At 36.9% G+C, this 19,905-nt stretch overlaps 1 protein-coding gene across 10 annotated transcripts in view; it reads right to left on the bottom strand.

Annotated features, from left to right (window-relative positions):
* ADD3 (adducin 3) overlaps positions 1–19,905 on the bottom strand; it is a 129,083-nt gene that overhangs the window by 40,231 nt on the left and 68,947 nt on the right. For 4 of the 10 annotated variants that reach the window (XM_040254405.1, XM_040254400.1, XM_040254399.1 and 1 more), the window contains exon 2: positions 5,252–5,299. The exons of 4 other annotated variants lie outside the window; for them this stretch is intronic. The gene's annotated coding sequence lies outside the window, so the exon portion shown is untranslated. Of the gene's footprint in view, positions 1–5,251; positions 5,300–18,796; positions 18,818–19,905 lie in introns of those variants that run through there. 2 more of the 10 variants (XM_040254401.1, XM_040254404.1) reach the window with 2 other exon arrangements.

The following is a 19,905-nucleotide window of genomic DNA, read 5'->3' as shown; positions in this document are numbered from 1 at the left end:
GAAGAGAGTCAGCATCTTCACCATATGGAGCCCTAAGGAAGCATGTTTAAAGGGAAGTAAGTAGTAGATTCTAGTTTCTCTTAACCCTGAACAACTAATTCTAAGCATAAAGATTTCTGCTTCTGGGTGATATTCAAAACAACTCAATTCTAGGACTCCTTCTCTTTAAAATTAACCAATCCTATTACACAGTTATGTTTTCTATCACTTCATAACAATATGAGAGCACAAACCAGTTTGAACTCCACTGGCAGGAAAAATAGTCTTTCAACAATGTTCTTTGAATTGAAAATGAGGCAGAAAACAGATTTTTAAAAATATTATAAAACTTAACACTACAGGTTTTCCTCTGGATATGCAGATTAGAAACAAGATATCAAACAAAGTTCTAGCTTTAAAAATCCCATCCAAATATTTATGCAGTAACTATCTAGTATGTACGTTTAAAGAACATTAGGTTCAAGACACAATTAGATGAAACATTTTGGAATGATGGCTTTTGAACTTTTAAAAAATGGCAATCTACAATAAGAAATATATTTTATATTGTAATCACATACAAATACATGAGATGTATAACTGAAACAAATTCAGGACATGATGCTAATACTTTCCCTTACTATGTGGTATATTCTGATATTTTCTATCTTAATCTCTCCCTTTAAAAAAATGCTGGTCAAATTTATTCATGATCTACTATTAAGTTGTAATCTACAGTTTGAAAAACACTGCCCTAGGCACTCTAAGTCATGGTCGGATAAGAAATAGAAAGGAAACCAGTGTGTGTGAGCAAGAGGAGGGAGGGAGATGGGGGAATGTATATGTGCTAGAGAGATGGAAGGGAGTAAGAAGCGATTCCTTGATTTTTTTAACAATAATATTTATGGCAGATTATGGCAATGAGATCCTAGTGCTTTGAGGGATAACTAAATTTTCCTGCATTTGAACACTTAGAAAGTATTGTCCCTGTTATTTAATAACAGGGTTTTTTTTCCCTTCATTTTTTCTTGACTCACAGCTACTTCCACTTCACTTTTTGAGATCTCTCTGCTTATGTTTGTAGTCCCCACAAGGACAGAGTACTCCACAGCAGCGGCTGAATTGAATTATTTTACTATATCACAACTCCTTCCAAATCAATCTGGTTTGTGTTACTTCTAGGCTGGGAACGGTAAAAACAATACTATGAAAAGTTATTACTTATGAAAAGTCTTTCCAAATTTGAAAGTCTTGGTACTTTTAACAGCTTTCTCCAGAATATAAGCAAAAAGATGGGTGTACTTTTCAAGTACCAGGCCCACTGTTTTGTATTTAAAACAATCAAATATATGCCAAGACTTCAAAGCAGCATATTTGGTTAACAACAACAATAACAAATGCTGGTTTATTTAGTTTTTCTTGATGAAAGTTACTATAAAATTGTGAACGTATATAAAGTTCTAGAAAACAACTTAGACTCTGCATAAACTATGACAAGCCACATCAGATTCACCAGTGGAGTTTTTATTCATTTTACACTGTAAAATACATGAACTACTTTCAACTGCTAGCCAAAATTTTATACACAAATGACATGGAAATTGATAGATATGGAAAACTGAACTAGAAGTAGATAAAAGCCAAGAAAAAAAAAAAAAGCTATTGAGTGGCACTGAGTAATAGATGGCACTTTCTAAATGCCCAAATGGAAGAAGATTTAATTAGCCCATGAAGCATTGTAATCTTATTGCTATAATGGCTACTGATTCTGGGAGCTCTCTTGGAGTATTTCAGACTAGAATCAAGGAACACATTTTACTGATAAGAGGAAACTACACGCAGAAGTGTTGAGCAATTTTTCTAAAGCTACAATGCGGAAGTATCAGATACTGCTGTAAAATTATATTAACATTAGTAATACTAATTTATTAGTATTACCATATCAATCACAGATAGCCCCATAGTCAAAATTTATGCCTCAAATGAAATATAAGAAAAAAACAAGGCCCACCATACACAAGTATTTTATAAATAGTATTGACTGAGAGGAATAGGCTATAAAGAAAGCCTAAAAATCCTAGTGCTTGTAAATGGACTCAATGTTATGATTGCCTGCCTAGCATGCACAGAAAAGCAGATGCACAAACGGGCTAGCTGCCCAGTGGTGCTCTGCATGACTAAAACGACCTAACACATTTTCCTTAAGTAACTAGACTTTTAAAGATTAAGAAGTATCACTAACGTATTACTAGGAAATTAAGGATCTGTCTTTTTTCACTTTAATTCTTTACAGGCTTTGAAGCAAAAATTATGAGAACAGCCAGGCCAAATCTCTAGTTTTCTAGATTAGATAACTAATGAAAGAGGTCTTCATTCAGAGACATGCCCAAGATTATACACCTACCATCATCAGGGTGATCTAAGTTCTCCTAGCTCTTTATGCAACACGATATAGCTTCCTCATTAGTTGGCCTTCTTTTCTATCAGTACTCAGCAACCCAGATAAATAAGATACATAAGAACAAGGAGTGTTAGGAGATGGGCAGACCAAGAAGTTTAATAAGATAGGCAAAGATGAGTAGTATCATAAAATATCACAGAATATTCCATACAATTTTCATTTTCAAAGAAAGAGGAACTAATTAACACATGCGGGGTAAGGTCCTTAAACTGGCTCAAGTCCGTATGAAAATTCCACCACCTGGGCAATGATTAGTATTTTGGAAGTTGTAATTGTTACCTAGAAGACAACTGTTATATCTTAATTAGAATTATCAGAATGACATTGACTGTGCCCTGGGTTAACGATAAATTATGTTCAGGTTTACATTTGTATCTCTAAAGTTAATTTAGCATAACTTGAAAAAGATTTGAGGGTCTTTAACTGTGTTCAATTCAGTTCAGTCGCTCAGTCCTGTCCAACTCTTTGTGATCCCATGGAGAGCAGCATGGCCTCCCTGTCCATCACCAACTCCCGGAATTTACTTAAACTCATGTCCATTGAGTCAGTGATGCCATCCAACCATCTCATCTGATGTATAATGAAACAAATCCACCCTCGGAAAAAAATTATGTTGGCAGTAATTTCACTGTATAGATTAAAAGAAAACCCCTGAGATTTAGCAATTTGCCTTGGACTACCAAACAAGGAATTAACCCACAGTTATAGATCTTAATTAGGTGTGGAACAGTGGACCAAAAAAGATGGAACAGCTCAAAGGGCTTTATTTCCTAGAAGTATATACAGCTATTACAAACTTAATTACTGTCTTTCTTTACTGGGCACCTGAAAATATATTCTAGAATTATAATACTCAGCTCCAAAACAGAAATGATAAATATTCTCAAAGTAGTAAAGTAAAAAAGTCTTGTATGGTTACCAAACTGGTATAAATTTAATTTTCTGCGGCCTATTGCCAGAATCCTAAAATTGATCCAAATCATTCTTAAATTTCTGAATCCTTTTTCTGTTCTTCTGAAATGACTTCTATTGCTGTTGTTTAGTCACCAAGTTGTGTCCAACTCCTTTGAGACTCCATGAACTGTAGCCTGCCAGGCTCCTCTGTCCACGGGGTTTTCCAGGCAAGAATACTGGTGTGGGTTTCCATTCCTTTCTCTAAGGGATCTTCCTGACCCAGGGACTGAACTGGTGTCTCCTGAATTGGCAGGAGGATTCTTCATCAGTCAGCCACCTGGGAAACCTTACTTCTGTTGAGTATCAGTTCAGTTCAGTCGCTCAGTCGTGTCCGACTCTTTGTGACCCCATGAATCGCAGCATGCCAGCCCTCCCTGTCCATCACCAACTCCCGAAGTTCACTCAGATTCATGTTCATTGAGTCGTTGAGTATACCTTTAATATAAAACTATAAACTCTAATGGCTCAGATGTTAAAGCGTCTGCCTTCAATTTGGGAGACCTGGGTTTGATCCCTGGGTTGGGAAGATGCCCTGGAGAAGGAAATGGTAACCCACTCCAGTATTCTTGCCTGGAGAATCCCATGGACAGAGAAGCCTGGTAGGCTATAGTCCACGGGGTCGCAAAGAGCTGGACACGACTGAGTGACTTCACTTTCACTTTTCACTTTCATAAACTCTTAAGCTTCAACACAAAAGACTAGGAAACAATGAATCTACAGGTGATCAGCAAAAGATACTATTGATTTGGGCCTGAGTTAAAAATTCAACTTAACTCAAAAAACTAAAATAGAATACCATATGATCCAGCAGTTCCAATTCTGGGTATATATCCAGAAAAACAAAACACTAATTGAAAAGACATGCACTCCAATGTTCAAAGCAGCACTATTTATATACACAAGATTCAGAAGCAACCCAAGTGCCAGGCAAAAGAATAAAGAAGATGTGGTGCATATATATACAATGAAATATTACTCAGTCATGAGAAAAAAAAAATAATTCTACCATTTGCAGTAATATGGATGTATCTAGAGAATATTATGCTTAGTGAAATAAGTCAGAGAAAGACAACTACTGTATGACATCACTTATATGTGCAACCTAAAGAAAAAAAGTACGTGCAAAACAGACACAGATTCATACACGTAGAAAATATACCAGTGGTTACCAAAGGGGGAGAGAGGAAGAGGGGAGCAAATCAGGGGAGTGGAGTTAAGAGATGACAATCTACTGTGTATAAAACAGACAAACAACAAGGATATATTGTACAGCACAGGAAATTATAGTCATATCTTATAATAACTTTTAATGAAGTATAAGCTGTAAAAATAGGGAATCACTATGTTGCACACCTGAAATTAGTATTGTAAATCAACTATGCGTCAATTTAAAAAAAATCTATCTTAAAGTCAAGGAAAACAATGCCAACAATAATAAAACAAACTAATAACAGTAACAACCACCTTTCATGTTTCTAAGGGTCTTGTACTTAATGAAAACTGACAGCTGGCTCGGCATACATTAAAAAAAGTGACAAAAGAAAGGTATCAATCGGAGAGCACAGCTATGGGAGTATTCTGGCTTCAAACTGTTTTATAAATAAATGTAATACTTCTAATTAAGATAAACTATTTTAGCAAACATGAAATATACATCCTGTGCTTGAATAACTGGAACACAGTAGTAGTTCTATATAACCATAATACATGTTGTTCAAGTAGGTCCTTGCTGGGTTACACTGAGCAGGGTGATTCAAAGACTAAAGACATTCACTGCTGGACAAACAAAATGAATCTAATTTCTTTCTCACTAAGGTATTAACAGTTGATGAAGAATATTTCATTGATCAACATTACCTGTTTCAAGGAACAGTGACCTGGTCGTCTGTATTTGAAGAGTAGGGGCTGTGGAAAAGAGAGAAAGTCACTTGCTTAGACATTGCTAGGACTGGAAAAAATGTTCATCACTAAACTGAAAAAAGCCTCATTATAAATAGGTCAAATTGACCAGTTCTAATGGGCATGCAAGGGACAGAGTTACAAACTTGAAGACATGAACCAAAAGTTCAGAAGAAGTGTAATTTCTTGAAGCCTAAACTTAAATCACTTTTTAGGCTTAGCTCAAATTGCTCCCAACATGAATCATTTGAAAAAGCAAATATAAAACTGATTTTTAAATATATATATATATATATTCCTGTAAAATGATGAGTAAAACAACCAGAGAGAGAGGAACTCTCTCAAGTATCTTACAGAATTCAAAAACACGTGGCCTCGGTGCCTATACCCTTCTTTCTACAAAATGTGATGAACGTTCTCTATCTATCCCTTCAGTCATCGTTTGTCTTCAACATAAAGTATATTTGGAAATGGTTAGGAAAAAACCAAAAGGTAGATTTTTTTTTTCCCTAAGAGAAAGTTGACAGAGACTAGTGGATTGATTACTCAAATGTGCCTCTAAGACATTTAGTTTCTGTTATTAAGTCCCCTGGTATCAGTGAAAATTTTTAAATTGAGATCCAGGAAACTATCCAAAACCTGACAGCTCATGATAAATGAGAGGTTTTAAAAAGTGGAATCACTGGAGATTATGATTTTTAAAGAAAGAGGCACTGCTCTCAGTTTCTGGAGATACCTTAAATCTTTGGCTCTACTATTTAGTCCTGGAAAAAAGCTTTTAAAAAAATTTATTCGTGCAGCACTGAGCTTGAAAAATTTAAAGTTGCCACTTTTGACATTTTCTTGAGAGGAATGTTTGAGGGAAATTCACTCTTACCTATTTCTGCATATCTCCTCTGAAACCTCAGGAAAATTTTTCCAAAGTGAGTATCAGAATACAAGTTATATATAAAACTTAACTCCCTCAAATTCCAACCTTACATATACCTATTTTTTTTTAAATTCTGAACTCAAGAAATTCTAGTTCCTCATTCTGAAGAAATGCAAATGGTCCTACAGAAGTTCATTACACTATTAAAAACAAATTGAATTTGCAAAATAAAACATTCACCCAAAAGGCTGATCTAGAAAACTGAGTTGTTATTGGAGATGGTGCTTCTAATGTCCACTCCTAATGTCATCACTGTGACCAGCAAAGACAGGATGAAGGCTGATACAGAAAATATGAGGCAAAGTTTATTTTGAAAATTGAAAGGAAAATATACAGAAAATGTTAAAGAACCCAAGGTACGAGTTAGTTCCAAGAATTCATTTTGTTCTACTATTTCAGTTATCTCAACTAAGGATTTCTGGATTTTATGATTATAAATTATAAAATACAGCTGTAAAAAGTCAATCCAAAAGCTGTAGGTAACTCAATACATAGCTCCTGCAAAGAAATCTGATTTGAAGAAGTTCCTCCCACCAGATTTTGGATGGTAAGTAGGATTTCAAGATCACCACAACCTCATCTGTTTTCTTTCTATGGAAAGTCTAAGACTGAGTCATGAAAATGTAATTTATTAAGCACAGGTAATAGTGCTTAATATCCCAGGTGGCTCAGTGGTAAGGAACCCACCTGCCAATGCAGGAGATGCATTCGGTTCGATCGGGTTCAATCCCTGGGTGAAGAAGATTCCCCTGGAGGAGGAAACCCACAGCAGTATTCTTGCCTGGGAAATCCCATGGACAGGGGAGTCTGGTGGGCTGCAGTCCATGAGGTCGCAAAGAGTCAGACAAGACTGGAGCGACTGAACACACACACACACACACAGACAGACAGACACACAACACACACACACACACACGTAAGAGTACTTGAAAATCACTTCCAAAAATACTGGTCATAACCTGTCATTCAGAACTCTGATAATGGTTTTAAGTGGAAGTCCATGAAAAGAGATGTTTATCAACCACAAAAAAATTAAAAAAAAATTTTTAAATCTATTTTTGTGGACTATTATTTTCAAATGAATTATGCTTTAAATCTAAAAATTTTTTACTACATACTGTACTGGGTTGAATAGTATCCCCTAAAATTCATATCATTACCTAAGACTGTGACTTTATTTGAAAATAAGGTCTTAACTTGTAATCAAATTAAAATGAGGTCATAAAGATTAGTGTCTTTATAAAAAAAAAAATGAGATGTGGACACAAAGACACACAAGGGAAAGAGCCATGTGATGATGGACAGGCTGAACTGATGCAGCCACAAGCCTAGGAACACCAAAGACTGTTAGCAATTGCCACAGGCTAGAAGAGAGACACAAAACGGATTTTCCCTCAGAGCCACCACAAGAAACGAGCCCTGCTGACACCCTAATTTTGGACTTCTGGGCTCAAGAACTGTATGAGAATAAATTTCTCTTGTTTTCAGCCACTCATTTTGTGGTACTTTGTCATGGTAGCCCTAGGAAACTAACATAAATACTGTTCCAATGGAATTTCCATCCTAATAACAGCTATTTTAGGAGGCATTTTACCATCACAACAGTGAGGGAGGATAGCACACCTTTGCAAAATCAAAGTCAGCTCTTTAGGAATGACAGAAATCAAAATAGCAAGCCAAATGACTTTTGCTATATCATTTGGTATAAGTAAGGGCAATGCAACATAAATGTCTTCCACGATGGCGTGATTTTTGCAATGTTAGACCAAGAGACACTGTTCCCAAGAAAATCTGAAGCAAAAAGATAAGAATGTTCCTGTTATATCAGATTCTGAACAGAAATGTCTTTGTAAAACCCCATGAAGATTCACAATGAACATCAACCACAAGTGAAAGATGCAGTGGGCTCTACTGGTTCCATCACAGCTGAAACAGTTAAGGCAGTTGTCAAGTTATAAAACATTTCAGTCTGATGCAATGTCTTTTCATTAAGCAAGAGTGAATTTAAAAAGGCACTCCCTCACTTTTATCAGGTTTCCTGTCATGTGTACATACAAGCTGCATTTCTGCCCTTCTCCCCACGATAGGGATCACTAAACCCTACCCTGCAGATTCAGCCTCATGCCAGGCTCTGGGGGCCCACAGGATTACAAGAAACCTTAAGAAACTAGTTGAGCAGCTCAGCATCAGGTTAGACCTGCTGCTGCTGCTCCTACTCTGATGTTTGACTTTCACTTTAGCGATACTTTTATCTGATTATTAATAATCAAACTCTGTTCTCTCTTAGCCATTCCACTCACTCAAAAATGAAAGTGTTAGTTTTTCAGTTGGGTCCAACTCTTTGCCACCCCATAGACTGTAGCCCGCCAGGCTCCTCTGTCTATGGAATTCTCCAGGCAAGAATACTGGAGTGGCTTGCCATTCTCTTCTCCAAGGGATCTTCCTGACCCAGGGACTGAACCTGGGTTTACCTGCATTGCTGGCAGATCCTTTACCATTTGAACCACCAGGGAATCCCTTTCTTGCTTTTCTATCAGGTAACTCCAAAATACTTTCTAAAGTATTCAAAGTATTTCTAAAGACCCTCTTTCCCAGATTTTAGTCTTAGACCCTTCTATCAGTTTCTACTGTTCCCTGAAGTAACCTAATAGCACAAACCTTGACTTTTAGCAGGGGACTGCTGATGCCAGGCAGACTTCCCCGGTTTTAATTCCCATCCAGACTTCTACCAATGGCCACCCTCTCCAAATCACCCTGTTCCTATGCTCTGCCTACAGGCCAGGGTTTGAAACCTACTGTCCAACCTCCCTTACACCAACAATCTTACACCTGGGCTTTTTCCGACTGCCTGTTGCGAGGAATCTGTCCTATCCTCAAGGGTCTTGCCTGGATTCCAAATCTTTGTCAAGCATTCAGCCATTCCAACTCTGTTACTAACACTATCCTTCTTAGTAATTTAGCTTTTGCATTTTCCCATTAAACAAATCACACCAGAATTTTTAAAAACACAATTTTTGAATGTTTTTATGAGGAGAGGGGTAATGGCTAGCATCTTGTATTATCTAACATTGTTTTAAGAATGTGGCATGTTTTAACTCATTTAAACCTCGTAATAACCTTAGGCAGGTAGGTGCTATTACCACACTCAATTTACAAACAAAGGAACAGCATATTGAAGTTACATGTCCAAGATCACACACCAGTGTGTGTGTAGCTGTGATATAAACTCAAGCATACGGGCTCCAGAACCTACACTACGTTGCATCTTGACCTTCTGCTATACCTGTCCCCATCACTAAACTTCAGGGTTTTCAGATTTTGAGTCATTTCAAATGTATAACTGGTTAAGCTCCTGTGGTAAATGTTTCCAACTCCTCTATCTACTCAGCTCCAAATCCAAGTCCCCACCTGTAGTGTGAACTCTTTGATAAGATATATGTTTTCACAGATTGTATTTTCTTACACTCAAGTTTCCAGAATGTAAAAGCATGAAGTACAGAGTGTGACTCAGCAATCTGATTATCAAGTCAATAATAAACAAGTAAAATCCCTCAGTCAATTAACTAAATTTTATCTTCTCCAAAGTATAATCTAAAACTGTTAACTGTGAGCTTTAGAAAGAGGTGAGGGGAGTCCTTTGGATCCTAATGTCTAGATTACATATGCTTCATTATTTCATCTAGAACTGTGTTAGACATATACTGCCACATAGGCTTGTAGATTCATTTAAAGAGGTCTAGACTCTGACCTGGTATAAAATAAGATTTAGCCTTGAGAAGTAAGCCTAGTCAGTATTAGTAAGAATCTTGAAAATGTGTGTGCACACAGTTTGGTATTTTATGACAATCCATCGAAGAGAAAAGAGACTGAGATTCTTTTCAGATACGAACATAGAGAAGACTGAAGATGATGGGAAGATAAAGAGACTACCACCGAACCCTCTAACCCGCAGCTGGAAACAGAGTCTTAATAAAAAGTTTAAGAAGCAATGTTAAAGAAGATCAAAAAATCTAATGTCAAATTCAGCGGAAAAGAGAAAACCTTAAAACAACATCTTTAATTTATGGAGGCAAGCTTATTAAAAACAAGAGGCTGAAAAATACCTTTGTAAGGATAACAGAAACAACCAGCATTTATAAATCTAAATGACAACTCCTCCAAGAAATAAATACTGCCTTCCCTAATATTATCTAATTACAACCAAAAGAAGAAGAGCATCTCTAGAATTTAAAGGTGTTAAGAGTATTATTACAAAGTACTACCCCCTCATGTTCTCCATAAGAAGAAACAGGTCCCAGGAGAGACTGTGACTTGCCCAAGTCCCTCAATTTATCTGACTCAAGATTTTTCACCTTATCTAGAGCAGCATATGATATAAAGAATGCTGATCACACGATCTCTCAATGTAAGAGAAGATTTAAATATGAACGACATTTAAAAAATTATTTTAACTAAAGGTTTTGGCAATAAACTAAATTTTAAAAGCTGCTGCTGCTAAGTCGCTTCAGTCGTGTCTGACTCTTGTCAATTTTAAAAGCTACTGTACATTAAATGTTAACTTTCATGAAAAAGAAAAATCACCTAGTGCCTCAAGCACCAGTTTCTTGAGTTTAAGGGGCTGGTAGGTACGTATCCAGGATTAAAAACACACAAAACAGACTTTCTTGGTGTGTGCTTTCATAAGAATTTAGAGTCATTTATACCTTTTTTTAGATAATGAGAACACTTCTTTAAATTTTCAAAGTAATTCACTAGGGAGAATATATTTTAAGACTCAGCTTTTTGTGCCCACTCATACATGCCTGAAGGGTCTACTTAAATTGCTTGCTATAATTTACATTCAAGCTTGGAGTAGGATTCTTGTTTTTCTGATGCTCACAAAGACTAGACTCAGTTTAGTTCTATAGAGCCTATTTAGCTGGATTTAAAGCCTACTGTCAAATAAAAAGCAATCTTCATGGCGCTTAGTAACTTAAGTAGCTCTCCAGAGTTTGTAAATACTTTGTGTCTACTTTTTATCTCTACTGTCAGAGAACAGTATTCCATAAAGTTGTAAAGTATTATTCTAAACATCTAAAAGGTAATACGGATACTACAATCCTTTGGGTTCACGGTTACATCTGAGTAACACAAAGTTACCTACCATAATTTTCCAAACATACCATTTTCTTAGTCATTCCCTCAAGTTTTGTTTTTTGGGTTTTTTTTTTAAAGCATCCTGGAGTCCCATCTATAAAAAAGAAATTATTCAGAATCAGGCTTGGGGTTTCTAAAATTCAGGCTCTGAAAACAGGATGGAAAAAGCCTTAGGATCCCTCACAGATTTAGAGGAAAATGATGACTCTCCCAAACAAAAGCCATTTCCCTAACTGATGCTCTGATCACATTATTTCTCACACACTTGGAAAGTTTTCCCTGCTCATCTCCATCCAGTCAAATCTTAATCTACACCTTGCGGTCTATTAGAAAACCAACTCCTTCCATGTCTCCTCCATCAGAATTAGCCTCCCTATTCCCCCTCCCCTTAGTATTCCCAAAGCACTTTATCATAGTCTGTGTTGCTTTTGAATTGTTTATGTCTGTTTGCTCCAGTAACTGGGCAAACATCTTTTTCCTTTCTTCACTGTCCACTTACATTTACTCAGTAAGGGTTTATTAAACTGAGTGAGGTGAGTAGGGCTACTGACTTATAATATCCCATTCTCCAGTAAACTAGGGCAGAGAATCTAGAGCAACTCTTGAAAACTGGGCTAATCACAGTTTGATCCGAATGGCCAGGCACCCAAGATGGCTGAGGTAACGAAACCTGTGAAACGTCTGTAGCAGAGTGAAAAGTAATCACAAAAAAATGTGAAGGGATAAAAAGAACAATTAAAAAAAATCTATACTTAACCACTGTGTTCTGAGGCCAGATACAAATAATGCTACAAAATATCATCTTAATATAACCAAAAAAACTACTTATCCACTAATCCAGCTGTTAGATAAAGAGTATAAAGAGATATAAAGCACAGATAGGTCCTGCCCTTGAAGACTTTTTTAGTTTAACTGAGAATCAAAATTCTCTATCGACTGCATGGAAAGATACTGACAGTACAAGCTAGTTTATGACAAATGACAGATAAATAAAAATAAGGTATCTAAGAGTTGAGATGAAGCATGTATGTAGTATTTGTATGATGGCATTTTCTTTTTATGTCAGCATAAAACAAAGGCAATTTGAGGGGGAACAGGACACCGCCGTGGTGTTACTCTACATATGCTGTAGTACCGTTTTGTATGTTGTGTAAAACAAGAAGCATTGAACAAAGCAAAAAGGTGATGTGTGTATATGAGAAAAATTAATTGTATGATATCATTCCAGTACATTCTGTTGTACATTTTAGTCTTGTTTCCTTTCTCTTCCATATTGATAAGAGGATGTGAACTGTACTGTTTCCAGCTAGTTATCCATATTAGAGAAGAAATTTAAAAAAAAGAGTACTAGAAGGAAACAGGAAAGAACATGTGAACTGCAGTTGTCAAAAAAAACAAAAACAAAAACCTAGCCTAGCTGGCCTTATTTGTGAAGCACAATTGCTTTTAGCATATGGAAGTTTTTTTTTTTTTTTCACACTTTCTTTGTATAAAATTTGTATTAAATATCTTTTTTGATGATGGTATTTCTTTGTGACTGAGACAGTGGACTCACATGGTAGGCTCTTTTGGGTTCCCCACCCCCTAATTTTTTCTGATTCGTCACCTTTTTTTAATTAAACTGTTTTGGAAAAATACAAAAGTAAATAAGATATCTAAGAGTTTTTGAGGACTGCTGATAAACAGAATTCTGGATCAAGATAGTAAGGGAAGGTTTCAGTGAAGAGGTAAGGTCTGAATTTCATGATGTATAAAGTGAGGTGGTTTGAAACAGATGACCTCCAGCCAACCTTCTAAATCTGAAATTTTATTGTAGTCTTATCACATAATTATAGTAGTGTCTTGATACTAACTCACCACACCCTGAATGGAGTTTTCTTCTTAATCATTCATTATAAAAGTAATAGCTTTTGAAGGCTTGATATTATGTGAGAGAACTTGAATTGGAGGCTTTTTTCTTTATACCAGTTTCTTGGTATGGCTTCCAAAATTCAAAACAGGCTTTTAAATGGACATTTTTCATACCCTCAAAAACGTAGCTGAAATAATTTATTCTTTTCTCTCTGTTGATAGGAAGTGAGTAGAGTAAACCTGCAAAAGTTCATCTCCATTATTAAAGCACTTTTTCCTTCTTTGTTCTTTTTAACTGTCATGGCTTTTGTACCCAGCAGTTACTGATGGTCAAACATATTCTGAAGCCTGGCCAAAGTTTTTTTTTTAGGGTGACACTCAAAACAAAGCAAATATTGGCTTAGTTATGACACTTGTTGTTCTAATACATTAATAGCCTATTGTCCACTGTGGTTGTCTCAACAAGATAATACATTGAAAAACAGCGTTTCCTGATAGGAAGTGAATTCCCACTGTGTGTCACAGGACCCTGGCCAAGAGCTGGGCTCCAAAGGAGAAAAAGCAGTCCCTTCTGGGATTTCATACTAACAGACCAGAGTAATGATTAGACTATTTCTCTCTTGTTTAAAAAGCTTTCTGCTTCAGCTCAAACGAAAATCTACTTGACTGATTTTGCTATCCTGGGACTATTTTTCTACTACGATTTCAAATGTTTTAGACGAAGTTTGTTCAACATCCTGTAGGCAGAAGTATCCTGTATATTTCTAAACTCTGGAGAATTTCCTTAGTTGTAAATGCCACAATGGATGAAGTAACTTGACAAGGATATTGCGATATGTCATCAAGACATGGTATGACCAGTTTCTAGTTTCATACAAGCAACTGTTTAAGCCATTATAAAATATAAGGTACAATAAGTGCAACAATAGGCAAAAATGAGGGCTCAATTAATCCACGTATCACAAATGTGTTTCATTTAGAATTTGATTAGTGGGACACTGATGTCACCAGCAGACCCACACACAGAAGAGTAACTGACACAACCCTAAGAAGATATTAATACCCCTTATTAAATACCGGAAATATACTTTGTTTTCATTTATTTTCTCAAACTTGAAGAACTTTTTCTGCCCAGTTCTACTTACCAGTGGATATCGGGAAACTGCAACAATGTAAGAAATAACAGTTGTCATTTTAGTAGATTCTGGTCAGCCTGTCTCTGTTACCTGGCATTCCCACTATTTAATGCAGTTCTTGGCTCCTAGAAGGCCCTCAATACATTTTGCTAATCTGAACTATGTCAAACAATTGACATGAAAACTAACATGGAATACTAGCATTATTTGGATAACAATCTCTCAGGTTTCAGGGAGGCACACTTATTCAAGGTATGTCAAGCTTTCTGCTAAGAAGCTAGGGTCACCAGCATGCGCACACACACACACACAGACGCCTCCACTTTCATGCCAAGAAAATGTCTTCTTATCTCCCTGTTGTAATGATATAAATCAAATGAAGACATTATTCCATTTTGCTTTCAGGATAGCTGTCATTTGACAGAATTATAAGAATTGTGAAATAGGCAATGCTAAACATCCTATTCCAAGAGTTGACTCATTGGAAAAGACTCTGATGCTGGGAGGGATTGGGGGCAGGAGGAGAAGGGGACAACAGAGGATGAGATGGCTGGATGGCATCACTGACTTGATGCACATGAGTTTGGGGGAACTCCGAGTGTTGGTGATGGTCAGGGAGACCTGGCGCGCTGATTCATGAGGTCGCAAAGAGTCGGACACAACTGAGCAACTGGACTGAAACATCCTACATGTGATAGAGCAAAAACTCCTGCTTCTGTTACTTTGTAACTTCGCTATGTAACTTGATAACTCTGCGGGCAGGATGGGAGTGCACAGTTCACCTCTAAGGCTGCTTCCTCAGCACCAAATCAGAAAACTTCAGCTATGTCAAGCAACATCAATTTTAGCATTCAATGAAACAAGGAGATGGATTAGAGGGCTAGAATGTGAAAACAATTTAAACAAGCGGACTGAAGCCAAGTTTCAAAGCCCTTAGGATTAACTCTGAATGGCTGGATTCATTGAAAATTACAAAGATCCATTTTAAAAACAAACATCACCTCACTCAGAATCTTCTCCTCAAGTATTCAAAAGCTTGATAAAAAGATTTGCTTTTACTTCTGGAAAGGGTTTTATACTTCTGAAAGTGATTTTTCTTTTTTTAGAAAAGGAGAGTTTATATAAAATACAGTATATTGTTCAACTTCCCTCTTTTTTTAACATTCTTATACTTTTAAATAGCTTAGACCATATGGCAGGTCAAACAAATTACAGACCACACAACATACACAAAAGATGTTTTTAATTTAAATAACAGAAACTTCATACAATTTGGGTTCTAGAGCTTAAGCCAATATTAAAAAATACTATGTAACTATTACAATTGGAAGGGACATTAAAACTCATCTGTTTCAATCTGTCATTTTATGGATGATAAAACTGAAGATCAAGGGGGTTAAGTGACCTAATTACAATCTCACACTCTAGTTACCAGACTTTGAACCCAATGTTATTTCATTAATCTACTGAAAAATGACTCCCAGGGCAGTTTTAGGCATTCATGATAGTTAGGACAGTGGGGCCTACTTTGGTAGGTCCCAGAGGAACAAAAGGTGGTAAGGGGTTTTTCCATTTCCACACAGCACTCTCACCCCTTTCCAATAGCACCTCGGTTCTAGGTTCTGTCCCAGAATGGAGGTAGGAGAGAAGACTGATAGACTAAGTATATCTGATAAGGGAGAAATGGAAATAATGCAGGTATCTATCAAAAGATGAATGCTTAAATAAATGACAGTATATCCATCCATACGCTGAAGTACCGTACAACCATTAAAAAGAATGAGGTAGATACACAATGGTTTATGTGTAATATAATTTTATTTGGATTTTTAAAAAAGATATCCACTCATATTCATAGAAATTTCCTGGAAAAAAATAGAGAAGAAAATACCCACTGGGGCACAGGGCTCAAACATCAGGGTGCCTAAGAGACATTTTGTCATATGTCCTTTATATTGTCTCATCTTTTTTCATGTGCATTTTTTAAGGTACAAAACTAATACTTTTTAGAAGGTAACTTATATTGAGCCCTGGGAAAATTCTGAGGAAAACAAAGATAGGGTCTATCAAGGCTAATTTGATACTCTGTATCTAATCTACATGACACACAGTTTATTTCTCTGGAAAAGACTTTCTAACCCTTTTCATGGCATGGTATGTTAGTTTTCACTAATACAGTAGGCATAAATAGAATCTGTACAGCACACTGGAGGTAAAGAGGAAGGGATTTGATGGCAGCTATGTAATAGGGCTAAGGGGGAAAAACCCATTTTTTCAATACTACATAATAATTACAAGAAAAAAATAAGATAGAGCATGAGATATCACCTACTGACTTTCTGTAACCGTTCTAAATAAAACCTATCTAGAAAAGCTTTTAACTTCAATATTTAACAGCAAAGTAGTTGCCAAGTTTTGCTCTGGAGCAATGATAAAAGTCCAGGAGTAACTATACTCCTAGAGTTCAAAGGGACAGCAGAGGTCATCTAGCTCAGTGAATTGAAACACACTTTTTTTTTTTTAAATGAATCAGAACAGAAAATACAGCAGTGTGTTTTTTGTGCTAAAAAAAAATTTATTTTGGAGATTAAGTGGTATGTATGTTGTTCATGTATTGGGTCATGATGCAAAATATATATATTTTTAAAAGACTGAAAGCCACTTACCCAAGGCTGTAGAACTAATAACTGTCCATTGAGCATGCTGCTGCTGCTGCTTAGTCACTGCAGCCCAGCTCTGTGCGACCCCAGGGACTGCAGCCCAGCTCTGTGCGACCCCAGGGACTGCAGCCCTGTGCGACCCCAGGGACTGCAGCCCGCCAGGCTCCTCTGTCCATGGGATTCTCCAGGCGAGAATACTGGAGTGGGTTGCCATGCCCTCCTCCAGGGGATCTTCCCGACCCAGGGACTGAACCCAGGTCTCCCTCATAGCAGGCGGATTCTTTACCATCTGAGGCACCAGGGAAGCCCACACTGAGTATAGACAACATTTAATAACATGTCTACACAACACCTGTGGCAAGAGAGTCACCGAGTTACAGCTTGAAAATTCACTTTCTTGTTGAGGAGATGATTTATATATCTAATTCTACTCCTCAGATACTAAATAGAAAATTCCTCAAATTTCTGAACATACAGTTTATTTAAAGCAAAGCTTTAGTTCTAACGTCATTTGTAAGAATGTTTCTGGGTTAACATCGAAACATTTTTTTTCCTCAAATCTAATGCATTCCCTTTAGCATCTCTGGAATAGGCATGATGCTTTCACCAAGAGAATGAGAGTATTCTAAGCTGGAACAGGTCTTAGAGAGCTAACCCAAATTCCTAATTTCACAGATAAACTAGTGTCCAAAGTAAAAGCCTCTTGATTTCCAAGCTAGTGTTTCTTTCTATGATACCATGCTTTTACTTTATTCTTATATCCTTGTGATGTTAGAAAATAGCTAAACACATTACTACTACCAAAGAGTAGTAATTCAACCAAGAAGAAGCTGAAGCAGGAAATGCTAGGAAATCCAAGTCCAAAAAGGATGACACGTCACCCCTGCAAGCTTTCCAGAAAATCTGTTTCCAACACACAGCTTTAGATTTCAACTAAGGCATATGATTCAACTTGCTTGTATCAAATGGGTGTGTCTGCCCCACAAGGGGACACACTGAACCTGCAGGAGAGGAAGACAAGAGTGTAGACATCGCACAGCACAGCCTCCTCCATTGTGCCCTCGTAGGTCAGTGCATAATTCAATACTCACAGGCGTTTAAAACCCAACTCCAGACAGAACTCCAGTGTGAGAAAAAGGAAAGTTAGCCTCCATTTGCAAAGAATTATTGCTGAATGTGGCCCTCACTGAGTAACAATAAATCTCCTATAGTTCAACTTACCGTTCACGTCACAAACGCTAGAAAGAACACAGAGGCACAGACGAGGCATGGAGCAGAACTTTGGGCTTCAGCCTTCCCCAACTCTTCTGACAAACACCCAATAGCAGGAGGACAAAGCATCATTATGACAGAAATAAAGGCTCTTTAGATGCTGCCTTTTTTTTAATTCAATGAACCCACCCTTACACACAAAGTTCACGCCATGATGTCTTGAAATACAGTAATGCCAGATTATGCTATTAATGAGTCCAATATATTCAGTGTAAAACACGACTTTAAGCATTTTACTCTTAATTAGCACATGAGAGACTATCAGTATTTTCCTTAAACAGTCAATGTCATCCCCCCAAACAATTAAGAACAATTCAGTAAACTGTTCGAGAGGGCCAAAAAGCAGACAAGTGAACTAACAGGGAAAAATTTAGTTGATTGATAAAGCCACAGGCTCCTCCCCAAGAAGAATATTGCACCTTGGTAGCAACTGGCACAAAATTAACCATCTATCTTATCTCTGCTTCCCCCTAAAGCTGTGAGCTCTCAGGATTACAATGGACAATTTTGTACTTACTTATTAAAAAGAATGGAAGCTGCTGTAATTTTCTTAAGCTGGGTTTTGTGTGGTAACTCTGATGCAACGCTGCCCTAAAAATGAACTTTGTTTTAAACAGTGAGATATCCACACCGTGCGGTTAGAGCAAGGGTGGAGCCCACTCTCGGGGAAACAACACACCCAGACCGACCTCAGTGAGGGCAAACTGCACGTCAGTGTTGCCACAGCACTCTGCAGTGCCTCGGAGTCAAAATTAATTGGTCAACTGTCTTCAAAGAAAAGGGAGAAAATTTAAGGTTTGTAGATCAGCTTTCCTGCCACAGAATGAAATACAGACACTGCTTTTTCGTGAAGAAAGTAAAGATAAAATACAAGGTAGCTCATGCAGCTCAGCCAACAGAATGTTAGGTGGAAGTGGATTACTATAAAGGAAGTCCAACCGTGCCAACTTCTAAGTTTAGCAACAGCAGCTTCTGCATATCTCAAGGTGTCAGCAATACTGCTCTAGAACTTGACTTTGGCCTATTTGGCTAAGACAGGGGACCTGAACACGTTCAAGCATTACCTATCCTTTTCTACCAATGCTCCAGTTCTCCTGGCAATGCAGAAACAAAAAACGCATTTTCTTATCAACTAATTAGCAAGAGCTGCCGTCAAAAACAACGGATTTGATTTATGCTTTGATATGATATTGAAATAAATGCATAAAAGGGGAAATTATTTTGATGAAAATCATTAATATGCACACTGGGCTTTTAAAAAAGTTGCAATCACTCACTTTTTCAAATAACTCCATGCTCTAATTTTTTCTGATTTATTTCCAAATAAGATATTCAATAGGATGTATATATACTGTCTAAAAACCTTTAACAGTGCTTAAAATTTCAGTTATTGAGACTGTTATTAAACATGATTATTGTTCAAAATGATTTTAATCAATACTACTTTCTGTATGCACATTCAGAGACACAACCAGTTATTATTAACTGAACTCCTATAACCAATGAAATAAAAAATTAGGTTTCTCAATAAAATACCTAAGCATGTAAAAAATAAGCTACATAATCATATATAGAATTTAAACCAAACAATGGGAAAAGCTCTGGGAGAAGACTGGGAAAATATTT

The sequence above is a fragment of the Oryx dammah genome, unplaced genomic scaffold (genome assembly GCF_014754425.2).
Source record: "Oryx dammah isolate SB20612 unplaced genomic scaffold, SCBI_Odam_1.1 HiC_scaffold_14, whole genome shotgun sequence".
Taxonomy (NCBI): Eukaryota; Metazoa; Chordata; class Mammalia; order Artiodactyla; family Bovidae; genus Oryx; species Oryx dammah.
Note: the sequence above shows the minus strand (reverse complement) of the source record. Positions and strands in the feature narration are given on the sequence as shown.